The sequence below is a fragment of the Neovison vison genome, chromosome 5 (assembly GCF_020171115.1).
Source record: "Neovison vison isolate M4711 chromosome 5, ASM_NN_V1, whole genome shotgun sequence".
Classification (NCBI taxonomy): Eukaryota; Metazoa; Chordata; class Mammalia; order Carnivora; family Mustelidae; genus Neogale; species Neogale vison.
Genome location: NC_058095.1, coordinates 161,218,940 through 161,234,407, shown reverse-complemented (window position 1 = coordinate 161,234,407; position 15,468 = coordinate 161,218,940). Strand labels below are relative to the sequence as shown.

Genomic DNA, 15,468 nt, shown 5'->3' with positions numbered 1-15,468 from the left:
GGGAGGGAGAAAAAAAAATCACTCGCAAGAGCTGTATGTACATGTTAATTGACGGTGATGTGTGCATTGGTTTCCGTTCTTTGAGTCCTGTTACACACACACACACACACACAACTGGCAAGCACAGAGTGACAAGTGCAGTCGAAGGAGGGAAGTGGCCAGAACATATTGTTTTGCTTTTAAAAGATAAATCAACATGCATGGGAAAGGAGCAGAGGGTCAGCGGGAGGGTAATCTAGTTAAAGGTGGAATAATATTAGCCTGACTGCCCAGCTATGCATCCTTTCTGGAAACAGAACATGATACAGCTGCTCTGAGGCCCAGGCAGGAGATTCATAAGGCAGAAATCACAACAGCATATGTGCATTGCTTTACAGTTTGCAAAGGACTTTCACCTACTTTATCCCCATTGGGCCTCACAAAATATCCTGAGAAATGGGCAGGGCAAAGACGGTAATCTCATTTGTAGAAATGGGGACACCAGCGGGGCAAGATCACGTAATTAAGTAGAACCAGAATGGAGTCCCTGGTCGTCCAGCTTCTGCTGCACCGAGGAGTTTGTCTGACTTCTTACAGGTTGTAGGAGCGAGTACACCGCCCCTGAAGCCCCCTAGCATTCGGACCTTCTTGACCTATGGCTCTATTTTCCAAGGTTACAGTGTAAAAATAAGGAAAAGCCTAGACTCACATAGGAGAAAGAGCAATAGCTTAAAATCGACAACAATCTCAGCCAGGCCCTGGCTTGGAGCGATTATTCAATCACTTTCAATTTTATTTTCCTTGTTTGAAAAGTAGCCGTAACGATGGTTTCTGCAAAGGAGATAGGAATAAATAAGACAATGTGGGGATGGTGCCCAATTTAGCGTTCAAACCATGGTTAACTGTTACTGTTCCTACTATGATTACTAATGGTGATATGACAAAGATACGTGTGGACAAGTTTGGTGGGAATGGCTGCCATGGTAACAGGAGAAGCTTGGCATCCCCTGCTGTAGAGTAGGGCTTTCTCCAGCACTGATCCTATTAACAGGCAACATTCCTGTCTGTCCTGAGCAGTTTCCTCAAAGAAGAAAGAATCTAACTTTCCTGTGTGGCCTCTAATTTACCCGATAAGAAAACGTCAGAGACTTTGAAGGCAAAAAGTCAGAACAGCAGGGCCAGTAGGCTGGAGTGATGGTGACCCTAATACTCCTGAATGTCGTTGTGACATTCAGATGAGCCCAGTAATGAAAATGGTTTTGTCAGGGGAGATGCTGAGTTAAAAGTTAGCCACGGGATAAAATTAAATTGAGTCACTCATCAGCTATAGAAAATGTTCCCTGTCTCCTTTATTCTATGTTGAATCTGAATGTGGGTGGCAATAATCTCACATAGGTTCCTTCAAAAAGGATCTATTTTAGATAAATTAACACTAAAGATGTCTTTGCTGGCTTTTAATGCCATTCAGGTCTGATTACCACTCTAATGGACAATCAGAACTACTTTTAAGAAAGTAGTCATCAAGCCTATTTTCCTCTGCTATCATGTTGCCTTTAAAGTCCTGTAAAATTCTAGAAACAGAAGGTGACCCAGAAGGTTAATGGCCAGTCTAGTTTGTTCAAGAAAGATGGTAGGCTCTGTGAATATGAATAATTCCCCAAATTTCTAAAGAGAATTTGTGAGATGCATTTTGTTAGCAAATTTTGGAAAGTTCTATTGTATAACATTTGTATTAGGCAATTGACTTATAAATGCAAACTTCTGAGACTTCAAGCAAAAATAAAATCCAGTGTTGACTCAATGGAGGGGAGAATTTCTTTCAGTGTATAGCAAATCATCCTATTCTACGCTTGAAATATCATATGACTTTACTTGTCACTTATACCTCAAAGTTGGGGGGGAAACTTTTAAAACATATCCAGGCATAAGACATTAATAACACTTGAAATGTAAATGCGGCAAACCGAAATTTTCACTATTGACCCCTGTTTCTCCTTTTCTTCCTTCCATGGAAAGCTTTTCCTTCCTAGCGAGATGACTTTTGGCTTTTGTTTTTTTTTTTTGCAAACTTTCAAGGCCTGTGCTTTAGAACATCTGGGTTCATGGTGTCTTTATCCCTATAATCTTACCTTGGTTTTGATTTCTTTGGCTTTGTTAGGTTTGTTTGTTTGCTTTAATTGGACTTTCTACTACATCTCCTTAAAGTTGGGGTGTCTCCTTATCTTTGTGGGCACGACTTTTGCTAATTGACTTGTGGGTTCTGAGTCTGACCCATTATGGGTGCTCTGTCTACTGCAACGAACAAAAGGCAGGTCCTAGAGTCCAATAGGTCTAGTTGGAACCCAGGCTCCTAGCAACTGGCACCCTTTGGCAGATGACTCAGTACATCTCATCTACAGTGTGGAGGACTGATTGCATCAGGGAACCATTCTTAAGTCCACGCTCTGGCAACATTCTTGGAGAGATGACTTTGCTTTTTGTGCCCACTCTGACTCTGGGCCTTGCTAGGTGAACGTCTTGGGCTACCAGAATGCCAGCAGAAACTCAAAAAGTAACCTGCACTTTCCTACTTGGGTTTTTGCTCTCTGCCCTTGGCTCAGGGAGGACACACCTGAGGTAGCCTGTTGAAGACCGGAATGTGTGGATCCCATACACATTGCTCCGGATCTAGCTGAGGCTATCTTACAACAGCTCCCAGCCAGCCTACCACCAAACACAGGTGACTAGCTTACCTGCATTTGGCCATATACACTTGAGCAGGTACAGCTGAGGTGCGTGGGGGTGGGCGTGGGTGGGTGGGGCGGAAACCCAGGCCAGATCACCATGACATTGATTGCTCCTGAGTATGTAATTAGTGTTCTATGCCACTGAGATTTTGTGGACATTTGTTTGCAGGGTTCTTGCAGCAATAGATAATAGAACCACTCAAGTTTCTCATCTTTAATTAAGCAAAATATTTGGGAGTATCTCAAAAGTTACTGAGAAGGTTAAAAGATAAAATATATAGAAAATACTCTGGGCCCTGCCACAGAGTACACACCCAGGGAATGTTCCTTCTTACCATCTGGACGTGGGGGCTGCCATGACTCCTTCCATTCTTGACTTTGCCACGTTCTTCTCTAGGGGTAGATCCCTTCCTGTGAACTTATATTTCCTCTTCTTAGCAAGCAAATTATTTTCTTAAGCATGCCACATTGTGTGCCTTAATTCCAAGTATCTTATTCTGTCCTCTCAAAGATGATTAGGGTAAATTTTTATCTCTTCAATTATAAGTATAAACTTATATTCTATTATATGTAACTCTTCTATATCTCTTTATAGATTCTTGATCTTCTCCAATCTGTTCACTTCTTTTCTGTGCTATTTTAAAATTCTTTTTTTTTTCTTTTTTTATTGCAACATCTTTGCTTTTATTTCAGTTTTTACATCCTTTCACTTGGGCATGTGGAACCTGAGGCTTGCTCTTCTATTTTCTTGTTTCCAGCTCCTTACGATCAGAACACGAAATGTAAACATAAAGCAACCTCTGTTCGTTGTGTCTGGCCACCTGCTTCCAGCAGCAGAGGAACCTCTGGTGGTCAGGCTGTGGGTAACTTCAAGGACTGGGACTGGCGCCCAGGCACAGAAATTCACGTACAAAGCCATTGCAACACATGGGGATCAGCAACCATGAAGCCCACACATTTTTTTTTTTTTTCTCCAGGGACAGAAATAGAGTAATCTCAGGCTTGTATCAATTGTGAAATGTCTGAATTAGGTATGTGATTTACACATTTGCTTTTCTGGTGTGTCCTAACAACTCTGCTGGGTCAGAAGATAGATGTGGATGAGAGGTGAGGGTCAAGAAGTAATTGAAGGAGCTGAGGAGTGCCTAAAGTAGATGCCTTAACAGGGTGAGAAGTCATAGCTGCTAGCAAAGCAGGAAATAGAGGGAAAGGCAGATGTTCTGGTTCTTCTCAGTAGGAGTTATTCTCTTGTGGTATCTGTGGGTGTAAATTAGGTAAACCCACATAGAAATTTATTTTGATAACAATGACTCCAATACAGAGACAGGAAAATTGTTCCTGTTGATCTGTGGATCAAGCCACGGACATATATAATGAAGTTTAGAATTTTTAAAATACAAACCTGACCAAGGGCAACAAACCAGAAAATTGACTCATTCAGCTTCTCTCTTCTCTCAATGATGTCAGATATTTAGGTCTTACAAAATACCTTCGTGGGAAGTGGCACTTTACACATTGACTTCTTAGTCTTCTAATCAATAATTAGAATAGACCGATTTTCCGGTTTAGATTCATCTATTCAGTCTTCCAGCAAGGTGGTCTTTGTTAACTTCACCTTTGGGTATCAGGAATGTAAAATTCGGGGTGCCTGTGTGGCTCAGTTGGTTAAACATCTGCCTTGGTCTCAGGTCATGATCCCAGGTTCCTGGGATTGAGTCCCACATTGGGGTCCCTGCTCAGGGGGAGCCTGTTTCTCCCTCTCCCTCTGCTGCTCCCCCTGCTTGTGCTCTCTCTCTTTCTCTGTGTGTGTGTCAAATAATGAGCAAAATCTTAAAAAAAGAAGTAATGCAAAATTTGATAAAACACCTTGTACCTTGTCTATGTACATATCAAGGGGTAGTTGGGTTTAGGCATGTAAAAAAGTAAGCACAGCAAAGTATTCTAGGAGCTATGATAGAAACAAGGGTTTGGTGGGTGTCTAAAGAAGGGAGAGGCTCATTGGGAGGGCAGGGGCTTTCCCCACAGTGATGAGGGAACAGGTGCTGCAGGTGGATGTGGTTGGCTTCTCGGAAGAAGGACTGGTGTGAGCAAAGGTATAGAACCCATGGGGCAAGAAGCCTTGCAGGACAGCTGGAACTGGAACCTCACCAACATGTCACAAGAGAGTGATTAGAGGTAGGACTACAGAGACAAAACAGGGTAGCCAGAACACAGAGGGTTTTGTACACCACACAAAGGAGTTTGTCTCTGCCCTGCTCAGACTTGTGATTGGAAAGGTGACTTTCGTAGCAGGCAGAGAATGGGGTGGGGAGGAGTGAGTCAGCAAGCCAGGTGAGAGACCAATTCCTTAAGCAAGGGGTGGTGAGGAACTGGCTTAAGATGGTAGGCGAGTAAGTGCTCTTTCGTTACTCATTTGGATGAGTAACCAAGGACATCTGAAGTGTACGGCTGTGCTGGGTGCCGTAGGGTGTATGAAGATCATGACCCAGTCTCTGCCATCAGTGAGGCTGCAGACTGGCAGGGAAGACACTGTTACCACCACAAAGACGACATCGGGACAACGGACGAGGGAGAGGAGAGAAGTAGTATGAACAGTTAAAAGGACTCAGGAGAAAGCGAACACATGCTGTTGGGTCAACCATAGAATGATTTGTGAATAGTGTAGGATTTCATACTGTCCTTGTAAAACAGCCTTTTTTTCAGGGAAAATTGTGGAGGAGGACTCACCAACTGAGGTGACAGCTGAGTAGAAGGCATCGGGCCATATGCACAGACCATTTCTGATGAGCAATCAGCAGCCATGTTGGTGCTTGTAGAGGAGATGTGTGAAACGAGGCTGGAAAGGGAGGTGGTACCATATGGTGGAGACCCTGAAAGGCAAGGGTGAGCAATTGATACGTAACTGAGCTTCTGATAGGGAGGAGCTGATGGTTCTGATAAAAAAAAAAAAAAAAAAAAAAAAAAAAAGCATAATGTGAGTTACTCTGAGAAAGCTTTATCCGATGTCATTGGCTAGGATGGATTAAAGGTCGGGAATTAGTGTGAGGGAATGAAGACCAGCACCAGGGGGAGAAACTGGAAATGAGAGACTTGGGATTTGAAGTCAATGTCGTGTATTTTAGTGATTGTTTGGAGGTGGAGGCTGAAGTAGACATGGATGGTAGAGAGGTTTCGAGTGTGAATGACTGAGGTAAATTAGATCCACTGATACAAATTAGGAATTAAAGTGGAGATGTTCGGGGGGAGACTTCCTGGAGGAAAGCCAAATAGAGTTTTAGGAGCTGGCAGGATATCCAGTCAGAATTCAATGGTTCTCAAGTGGGGCCATTTAATACACATCCCCTGAGGATATTTTGGAATGCCTGGGAACATTTTGGTTGTCACAACTGGGAGCAGGGGGTGCTCCTGGAATCTGGTGGGTAAACATCCCTACAGTGCACCGGCTACGTCCCCAGCCCCCCATACAAAGTTCCCTCATCCAAGATGCTGTTAGAACTGAGGTTGAGAAAGTCTGAACTAGTAGAAAAATAGATATGTTAGCAAGAACATATAGATTTCAGAAGTTGCTGTCTCAAAACAGAATATAAATTATTTTGCCTATAGACCCAGGAGACAGAAGAATTTGACCTCAGAGGGAGTTCTGCCCTTGACAACTGTACTTTTCAAGAGGTAGAAGGCAAAAAAGGGACCCAGAGGGCAGCCAGAGCCAGGTGCATCAGAGAAATGTGACCCTAGCAGGCTATTGTGGTGGCACAGACCTCAGGACCGGCAGCAGGGTGGAGCAGAAAATGCACAGGACCCAGGAGTCGGGCAGAACGGGATCTCCTGTAGCCACCTCCTGGTGGTGCCAACTTGGACAAGTCAACTCAACCTCTCTGTTTCAGCTTCCCCATCTACAAACAGCAGCGAAGATACTCACCTGGTGGAGCTGTGAAGATTAGACCTTGTTCATAGAAGGTTTCTGGAAATGACTTGCCGTTTAGTATACACTCAATAAATGATCATTCCAAAGGGGGGGGGGGACAGTCAGCTGGTGAGTAGATGGCTGTATTGGAGAAAATAGGGGATTAAAATAGCACTGGAGATTTGGAATGTGTACGGTAGACATAAAGTTAGGTGTGCACTAAACTGAGAGTCTTAAATACAGACAAAGTCTAATGAGCGCTGTGGCTTTCTTTGGAAGTTGGGGTTTCTGGGCCATAGAATTTCCAGAATTTAGTTCTATTAGGTGCTTGCAGGTGTAACTCTGATGCTCAACCAGAGTCAACTAGAACATTTTGCTGGATGTGTGAAAGAAAAACACCAGATCTTGTGCCCAGAGTTGCAGTAGAAGACACATAAACACAAACAAGTGGTGATCCAAAATCCTCCCTCCTGTGAAAATCTAGGTTTAGCCAAGAAATGGCACATACGGAGAAGCTGAAGCTCTGGGAGGTAGTGGTGGGAGACAGAGCGGAGGAAATGGGATTAATGAGAGAAGTTCTGAGTAATTTCATGTTAATCACTTATGGGATTTAATATTTTAGCTGTTGAAGAAGTAACCCATGTACATGGTTTAAAAATGAAAATATCACAGGAGAGTAAATGATAAAATCAAGTCAACTGTCTTCCATAGTTTGCCTTCACTTGAAGCAACTTTCACTGGACACTGTTTCATTATAGAAAATTTCTATGAATGTACAGATGTTTTCACCAATTCATCCTATCGGTTCTTCTCCTCTGGGGAAACATAATGCACTAGTATCTATTATGTAACTAATCGTTTAAAAAAATGCTCATGGGAGCATTCTTTATATATTCTTTTTTATTTCTGCCTTGCCCTCAGCTGTATTAGCATGTTTCATACAGCTGTACAAGGACGTGTGTGGACGAAACCCTTCAACTACATGGTAGAATTGATGAGACAGCAGGTAGAAGCAGACTACATCGTGATAGCAATTGCTAAATTGTTCTCCAAAAGTGCATACCCATTTATAAAACTGGCAGCAGGGCATAAAAGGGTTTGTTTTTCTATATTCTTGCCACCCTTTATCATTGTAAGGTGAACAATAGAATCTCATTGCTTTTGAGACTTACATTTCTTTATGTGTGAAAATTTCAATTCAAAATCACCAGTTTACTCTGTGTGCATTGATGTAAACTGGGTGTCTGTTTTTTCCTTGCATGGCAAAAACTTTTGCAGTGTTTTAATGATACAGGGAACTCTAGTGCTAATGCAGATTTAGATAAAATGGAACAGGCAATTGGCTTTGATTCCTTGAGTCCTTCACCTCCAGAGCTGCTGGGTCTATCAGTCACTGGATTAATCTTGTAATAACATGACTTTGCACTTGATGTGATTGCAGTTCTGGAACCTACTGAGAGCATTAGGATAGGAATTTATTGTTCAAAATTAAGCATAAAGTTAAGTATAGGATTTTATTAAATGAAAATTTAGATACTACTAAATTTTTAAAATGAAGACACCATTTACTATAGCATCAAATATATCACATAGGAATAAATCCAACAACAGAACTGAGAGTTGAAAGTTGTTTATAGAAGAAATAATAAAGCTTCATTGACAGACATTAATGATGACTTACTTACCTGGGAAGATAGTCCATATCTGTACAGCTTAGATAGGCTCAGTGTTTCAAAGATATTAAATTTTCCAGATTGAATGACACATTCAATGTAGTCCAATGAAAACCCAGACATGTTTTCAGTAGAACTTAATAAGCCAAATCTAAAATTTGTATAAAACTGCAAAAGGCTAAGAATAGCTAAGCTATTCAAAATACAGAAGAACCAAGTGAGAGGATAAATTTAATAAATATCATGAATTATTATAAGACTGCAGCAATGAAGACAATGTAGGATTGGGCTAGGGATATAGAATTAGGTCAGTGGAAAAAAACATATACACACCAAGAAGTGACACGGCAGAAATAGAAGACAACTAGATTTTCAGCAAGTAGTGTTGAGAAAATCGTTTGTTTGTATGAAGAAAAATAATATTCACACAGTTCAACCCAGCCAAAATCAATCCCAGTTGTATAAAATACATAAATGTAATAAAAAACTGGAAAACCCTCAGAATATGATATTGGAGCATATCTTCACGGTTTCAAAACAGGAGATTATTTTTTTAATATTCTTTTTTTTTTAAGATTTTATTTATTTATTTGATGGAGAGAGATCACAAGTAGGCAGAGAGGCAGGCAGAGAGAGAGAGAGAGGGAAGCAGGCTCCGGGCTGAGCAGAGAGCCCAATGCGGGGCTTGATCCCAGGACCTTGAGATCATGACCTGAGCCAAAGGCAGAGGCTTTAAACCACTGAGTCACCCAGGCATCCCTATTTTCTTAATAATCTTAATCATTAAGAAACAGGTTGATTAAAAAGTAACTACATCATAAATTCAGATTTATTGTTTACCAAAACTCTGTAAGAAAAGATTAATATGTAGTGAGAGATGATTACATATATATATTTTTATATATATAAAATCTCAATGTCCACTTCTTCCAAACCCACATCCATATTTGTATATCCAAGAAAGATTCTGTGTATCAAAGTTGCAAGCCGTATCAATGAGAGAAGGGTAACAATAGAAAAAGGCATAGAAATATAAATGAGTTCCTCATAAAAGAAGAACATCTCAAGTGTCAACAAATGTCAAATTAACAAGAGCTCTTTTTAATTACTTATAGGACAGAGAAGCATGTATTGGAACCTATTGTTTGATGTAGCGATTTCCCACAAATGTATTCATTGAAAACAACACAGATTTATTCTCCTATAGTTCTGGAGGCCAGAAATCCAAAATCAGTTCCAATGGGTTAAAGTCGAGGTGTTGGCAGCATCGGTTCCTTCTGGAGTCTCTAGGGTTGGCTTATTTTTCTTAGGTCTTCTATTTACATTTTAGATGCATAATTTTATTAATAAAAACAGTACGTAGACTCAAGGGAGTGGCTGAAGAAACTGAGTAGGTTATTAAAAGCCAAGCAGTCAAAGTATAGGAAACCATTTTGATAGAGTTATGTAGGAACACAAATGAGAGGTTTTGTGGTTTGTAGGTTATAAGAATACAGACATTCTTTATCCTTATCTTCCTTTCAGGGGAAATCAGCCAGATAACCCAGGAGGAGGTTTCACCTGTGGCGTCCCCAAGTAAAACCAGTTTTTCATTTGGTTTCACAAGGAAGTGCTGATCACTTCACTGCTCTTGCCAAGCAGGCATAGTTAAATATGGCGTGATGTTGCTGGGTTTTCAGTGATAAATCCATTATAGGTTATAGTAAAAGTCACATCGAGGGGGGTCTGAGGGAAACCGCAATTCACAGACATCGCAAGAAAGCTAACCTCAGTCATTTCAATCGGTGTGATTGGTGAGGTACCTCCTGAGAGTGTGTGATGACCCACACATGAAGATGTCATTAGAGAGACAAGAGATTTGCTTCTCAGAGCGCGGCCTGGTGAGTCAAGAGAGCTGGGCGCCTAACACAATCCTAAATCGACCCGCAAGCGTTGCCCGTGTTTTCGGCTGGAGAAGACGGTGCTGCCTGACCCCCTGGCATGGCCCCTTAATTTCACTATAAGCTCCCTGGTTCTCCTCAGCTGGTCAGCTTCACAGTTGGCATGGAGCTTAAACTGGTTACCCCCAAACCTCCGCTGCTCCTCTCTTCTGAGGTTAGACACACACAGTGGGCCTCTGGCTGTTTCAGTTTCTTCAGTAAAGGAGGTGTGTGACTGCCGAGTGGCAGAGTCAGAGGGCATGTGCCCGCCCGACACAACCGATGAGACTCAACCACTAACACGGGGACAGAGCGAAGTGAAAATACAGCCTAGTTAGGAAACACAGGAAAAACGCATAGTTTTTGCTGAGGCTTGTTTCCCAGTCTAACGATCTTGTGTTCAAATTCCATGTAGAAAAGTGGGGGGATTTGGGCCCAGATATTCTAAACTTTCCATTCAGGTGGGAATGGCCCTCTATGCCATTATCAGGAATGTGTTGGTTTTGGCTTGGAAGTCCTCTTAGGTCAGAGCCAAGGAATTTGGAATGACAAACCCACTCTGCAGGAGAGAGGGAGTCACCGATTTCAAAATCTTCCTGAGACCTGAGACCAACTGTAACAAGATTTCAGAAAGCCAGTTATCCATGGGGCACTAACAATGTACTCAGAGGAGTTACTTTCCTTTGTCAAGATCTATTGTTGAACTTAATAGTCGATCGGTTATTGGAAGAGTCATTTCGTTATTGTTTTGCCACAGTATTTAAAATACTTGAAGCTTTGGGAATAGCTAAAAATAAATAAAATGCCAGCAGTCATCCACCTAATCAGGTTGTAGAAAGGTAGGTAAACCCAGATTCTACAAACTGGGGAACTGCAGTCATCTACAAATTGGAAATGAATTGGCAAGTGTAGTTCAGTTGTTGGGGGAGGATAATATCCCAATGTTTGATATAAATAAAACATGCAGGATGCACATAAGCAGGGCCATGTTTAATGCCAGGGTATATAGATAACCGAAGGCTGGTTGTTTCACTGAATCTCCCAGTGTTGGCACATGCAATTTCTGTCTTGCTCCTTGCCTTGAATTTACATAACGGAACTCTTGTTGTTGTTGGTTTTTTGTTTTTGCAAGAGGAGACTCAGACCTAATCTGTGCTTATCTTAAAAAAAAAAAAAAAAAAAGCATCCAGTATTAACTTAAAGTTTACTATGGATATGTGGACATTGCCTCCCTTGGGGTGTGTGTGTGTGTGTGTGAGATATCCTATAACAAGTGTGTTTGGACAGAGTAGATGATTTCTAGGATCCAATTTGATATGCATGCAGTGTTTCTTTTTTTGTTTTTATTTTGTTGTTGTTTTTGTTTGTTTGTTTGTTTGTTTAATCCTAGCCTGATGACCAGTCCTTGTGGGGCAACTGGCAATTTTCAGGGGTCTGTAGATGACTACGTGTCTAGATATTTATCCTGTGCAGCAAGTTTAATCTGAGAAATAAGAAATCGAAAAACTCTTACATAAGGTGACCCACAGGGCTGACAGGTAGCAGTCCCTGCTCCTGAATCCAGGCCAGTCCTCCATAACGCCACCAGTTAGGATCTTTTATGAAGCATCTCCTATGTGCGCATCACTACAACTATCCATTTAGGGACCCTAAATATACATTTCTATGCCAGCCCCAGACTTCCCTCCTTCACACATGTCTATTAGCCGAAGGAATAGGTCCCTGCCTTCCTGTTTTCTCTGTGTCCTCATGTGTGAGACCTGGGGACTGACTTGACTTTTTGTGGGTTGGCCAAAAGGAAGAAAAACTGCCTCAAACACCATTTACTTGAACTAGACAGTGTTGTCTGCTTGCTGTGGAGTGGTCCACATCAGACATGTGTGTGCGTCCCACAGGCTCACCCTGAACCCAGGCTCTCCTGGGTCTCCTTAGCTCAGTGTCTAGTCCAGGAAAGGTCTGACCTGCTGGTGAGGTACTGTGTAGATGGGGTCCCTATCCTTGGCCAAGCTTGCTCCTGTCTTTGTTCAGAGGCAGAGGGCAGTTTGTGGTTTCTACAGAAATGACACCTAAAATCCACACAGCTCATATGCAGCAAAGCCAAGACTGCACCTTTGTAGCGCACGGCTTTGGAGCCCAGATTTCTTGTACGGCACATCTCTACCTTCCATGATTCTCACTTAGCACCCCGCTGCCCCGGAAGTTTCTGGGAGGAGGCTGAATGTGGTTGTACGGGGTGGGTGGCAGGGCAGGTGCCGCTGGGGTCATGGAAACGCGCCCTGGGAAACTCCACCAATTTTCCACTGGTTTGTTCTGAATACACTTCTCAGACCTTCCTTCCTCTGCAGTGAGTGTCCATACTGCCGGCCGACGTCTGCGCTTGAGCCCTCATCACAGACCTGCTGGCTATCGTGTACCTTCATCTTAGCAGGACGGAGAAGGTCCTGGAAGTCCAAGAGTGGAGGAAATGGGACAGATGACTCGGGGACAGGATGGGGCAGAGCAGCGGGTATGTCTGGCGTCAGAGAAAAGAGGGCATCCAGGGAAGCCTCCCGAATGAGCTTTCTCTCCCTCAGAATTTCCCCAAGGGAATCTTGTTCTCTGTGCTTGGGTGGCACGAGGGGCCAGCCTGCCCTGTGTTGGCCTCTTGTGGTCGCAATTCCAGAATTAGTTGCCAGATTCAGAAAAGAACAAAGGAAACAGCTCCCAAATTTAACAAGGAATTAGAAACTGATGCTGCTGCCTTTATGTTACTTTCATAAACTAATGATCTTGCAGAAGTCCTAAAATTACTTTTTTCTCTTCTTTTTAAGTCCCCAAATGAAATGCTCTTAAAAAAAAAAAAATCTATTTTCCTGTCAGGTTTTTTTTTCTTCTATTGACTTTTAAAAAAATCTTTTGGTTCACAAGACATAAGAACTTATTGTCTAACTGCTCCAAAATTTTCTCAGTCATTTTAAATAAAGATTATAGATGATATTAAGATGATATCTTGGTCAGTCATCTTTGACACATACAATTTTACTTACAGTTAGCAAAACTCTCTGTCAGGACTCTGTCCCATTAATCTACCCGTGCACACATGAGCTGTTTGGAGTGAAAATAATTATTTGATCTCCAATTTTTAAACTTCTAATATATTCATGTAATGTCAGTCCATTATCCAAATGCCATTTATTTATATGTTTGAGTCTTCATCTTAAAAAAAAGTAATTTGAAGCTGGTCTGAATACCTAGAATTCATTCCGGATTTTCTTCAAAGCTTTTAAGACTTAATAGTGAAGCTTGTATTTCATGAGAGCCCACCCAAGGTGTTAGCAAAGATGGACTCTCTGATATAGTGTAGTTTTTCAAGACCTGTTATATTATCCTTTTCTGCTAGACTCTATAAATATTTCAGTGCATGTCCAAATAGAACACCAGTTGAGTAAAAACCATTGGTTTGACCTAATGTGATATTATTTCTTATGAAATAATATTTGGTGTGAAAAATGCATGATCAATGCAGTTAATACTTCAAATACCTTTTATATGACAGCCAAGCAAAACTTAATTCAAGTTTATAATAAAAGCTTAAAATACCATCTATTTTATTCTGATCGTTTTTGGGTACAGTGTGTGTCAGCGACATATCTATATGGAAAATGTTCTGTAAGCCAATTGTATTTTACTACTGAGCTATATGGTTTGAAAAGCAATAGAGTGGGAATAAAATATTTAAGAAGATGTGAAATAGGTATTAATGTTCTTTTTTGACTGGAAGCCTTGATTGCTGCTTTTATAAGATTTGCATTTTATATAGCATTAATTGGTTACTGTAAAGGCAGAATAGTTAATAAAACCTTTTAATCCATAGTGCCAGAATGGAGAGCTTGAATTTTGCAAAAGTATGGTGAGATTTTTATTGGACCGGGATAGAAGATGACTGGAGGGTTGGCTGAGTGTGGCACAGAGGAGACAGTCATCTGTGTCCTCTAATTAGATTAATTAATCCCTGCGTTGTGCAGGAACTCTACCTTTTCATCTACCCTGGCTAGACATTTAGTTATCAACCTTTAGGATGCTCTCTCCTGTCAATACGTTGTTCCCTTTGTGTGAATTATGCCTTTGTTAATTTTGCCCTAACACAAATTCACTTAGCCACCTCCTCTTTCTCCTTGGTTGCCGAATAGGAGATAGGCTGGGAGGGGGTGGTGGGGAGAAGGATGTGCACCCACACTGCGCCCAGTCCTCTACCTCAAGGACTCTGAGTAGCCAAACACCAGCATGCAGTCTCCCAGTAACTGGGGAGGAGAATAGAGATGGGCCTCCCGTAGAGTGACTGCCCAATTCTAAGAACCGAACATGATTTCCCAATCATTCTCCGGGTTTAATATTTTCTTGCAGAACTGTCCTGGAGACTGGGATTGCATATTCCAAAACATCTGTGCGTTTTGTGGTACCTAAAAACAGAAGCATTTGGTATCTCAAACACCAGATTTTATACTTTAAAATCTGATACATGAGAGTTTTTTTTTTTTTTTCCCAAAACTTAACAAAACAAAAACAAAAACTCAACAGTGAACACAACAGAGAAACAAAGAAATTGCCAAACATCAAAGGAATTTGTTTTTGGTAACACAGGAGAAATAAGGAGTAGAAAAACAATCTTACAGAATTTTTGCCCTACCTAATTTAGTTCTTATAAATCATTTTTTTCCCCTATTGAAAGAGCAGAATGCAGTGAAGGTTTCTCAACTCTTGTTCTAGAGATTTATTGCTAGGAAGATTTCTCCTCTCTCCTGATTTAGTGTCTGGGTGGTGGCGTCCAGCCCCCGCTCCCAGGAAAAGGAATCCCTTGACAAGCCCAGACCATCCTGGCCCCTTGGCAGCCTTCCAGTAACAGAGTCAGGCAAATGCATGGGGGAAGCCTGCTGAGCTTTGGGGGAGTCCCTCATGTCCCTCTGTCCTTCCTTGCCCACGCAGACTTACCTGGTCAGGCCACTCTGTATCTCCTGAGCTCTGTTTGCAAGGCTGCTGAAGCCACAGGGAGAGATCACCAGGAGAGAATGAAGGTACCTGGGAGCTGGCTGGGAATAGAGGGTAGGACAAGCTGCAGCCTGTTCCGTGCAGGTTTTTGCAAACGGAGTTGGGCAGCCTTCCACGTGGGGATTAAGGGGCAACTCTTTCAGGTGAGTAAACTATGTGGGAGTAAATTCCAGGCTGCTTTCAGATTGCCGAAACATTTTCAGGTTCCTGCTGTTTCCTTTGATTCGTTTCTCCCTGGGGAC

At 41.8% G+C, this 15,468-nt stretch overlaps 1 long non-coding RNA gene across 2 annotated transcripts; it reads right to left on the bottom strand.

Moving 5' to 3' along the window:
- Positions 1-754: 754 nt before the first annotated feature.
- Positions 755-15,252, bottom strand: LOC122907898. 2 transcript variants are annotated; one of them, XR_006384780.1, is made up of 4 exons: positions 15,170-15,252; positions 6,625-6,750; positions 5,433-5,575; positions 755-810 (listed from the first exon to the last, which is right to left on the bottom strand). It is a non-coding gene; the product is annotated as an uncharacterized LOC122907898 (long non-coding RNA). The 2 variants fall into 2 exon arrangements; XR_006384779.1 differs by lacking the exon at positions 755-810 and having other exon boundaries at positions 4,613-5,575.
- Positions 15,253-15,468: the final 216 nt, after the last annotated feature.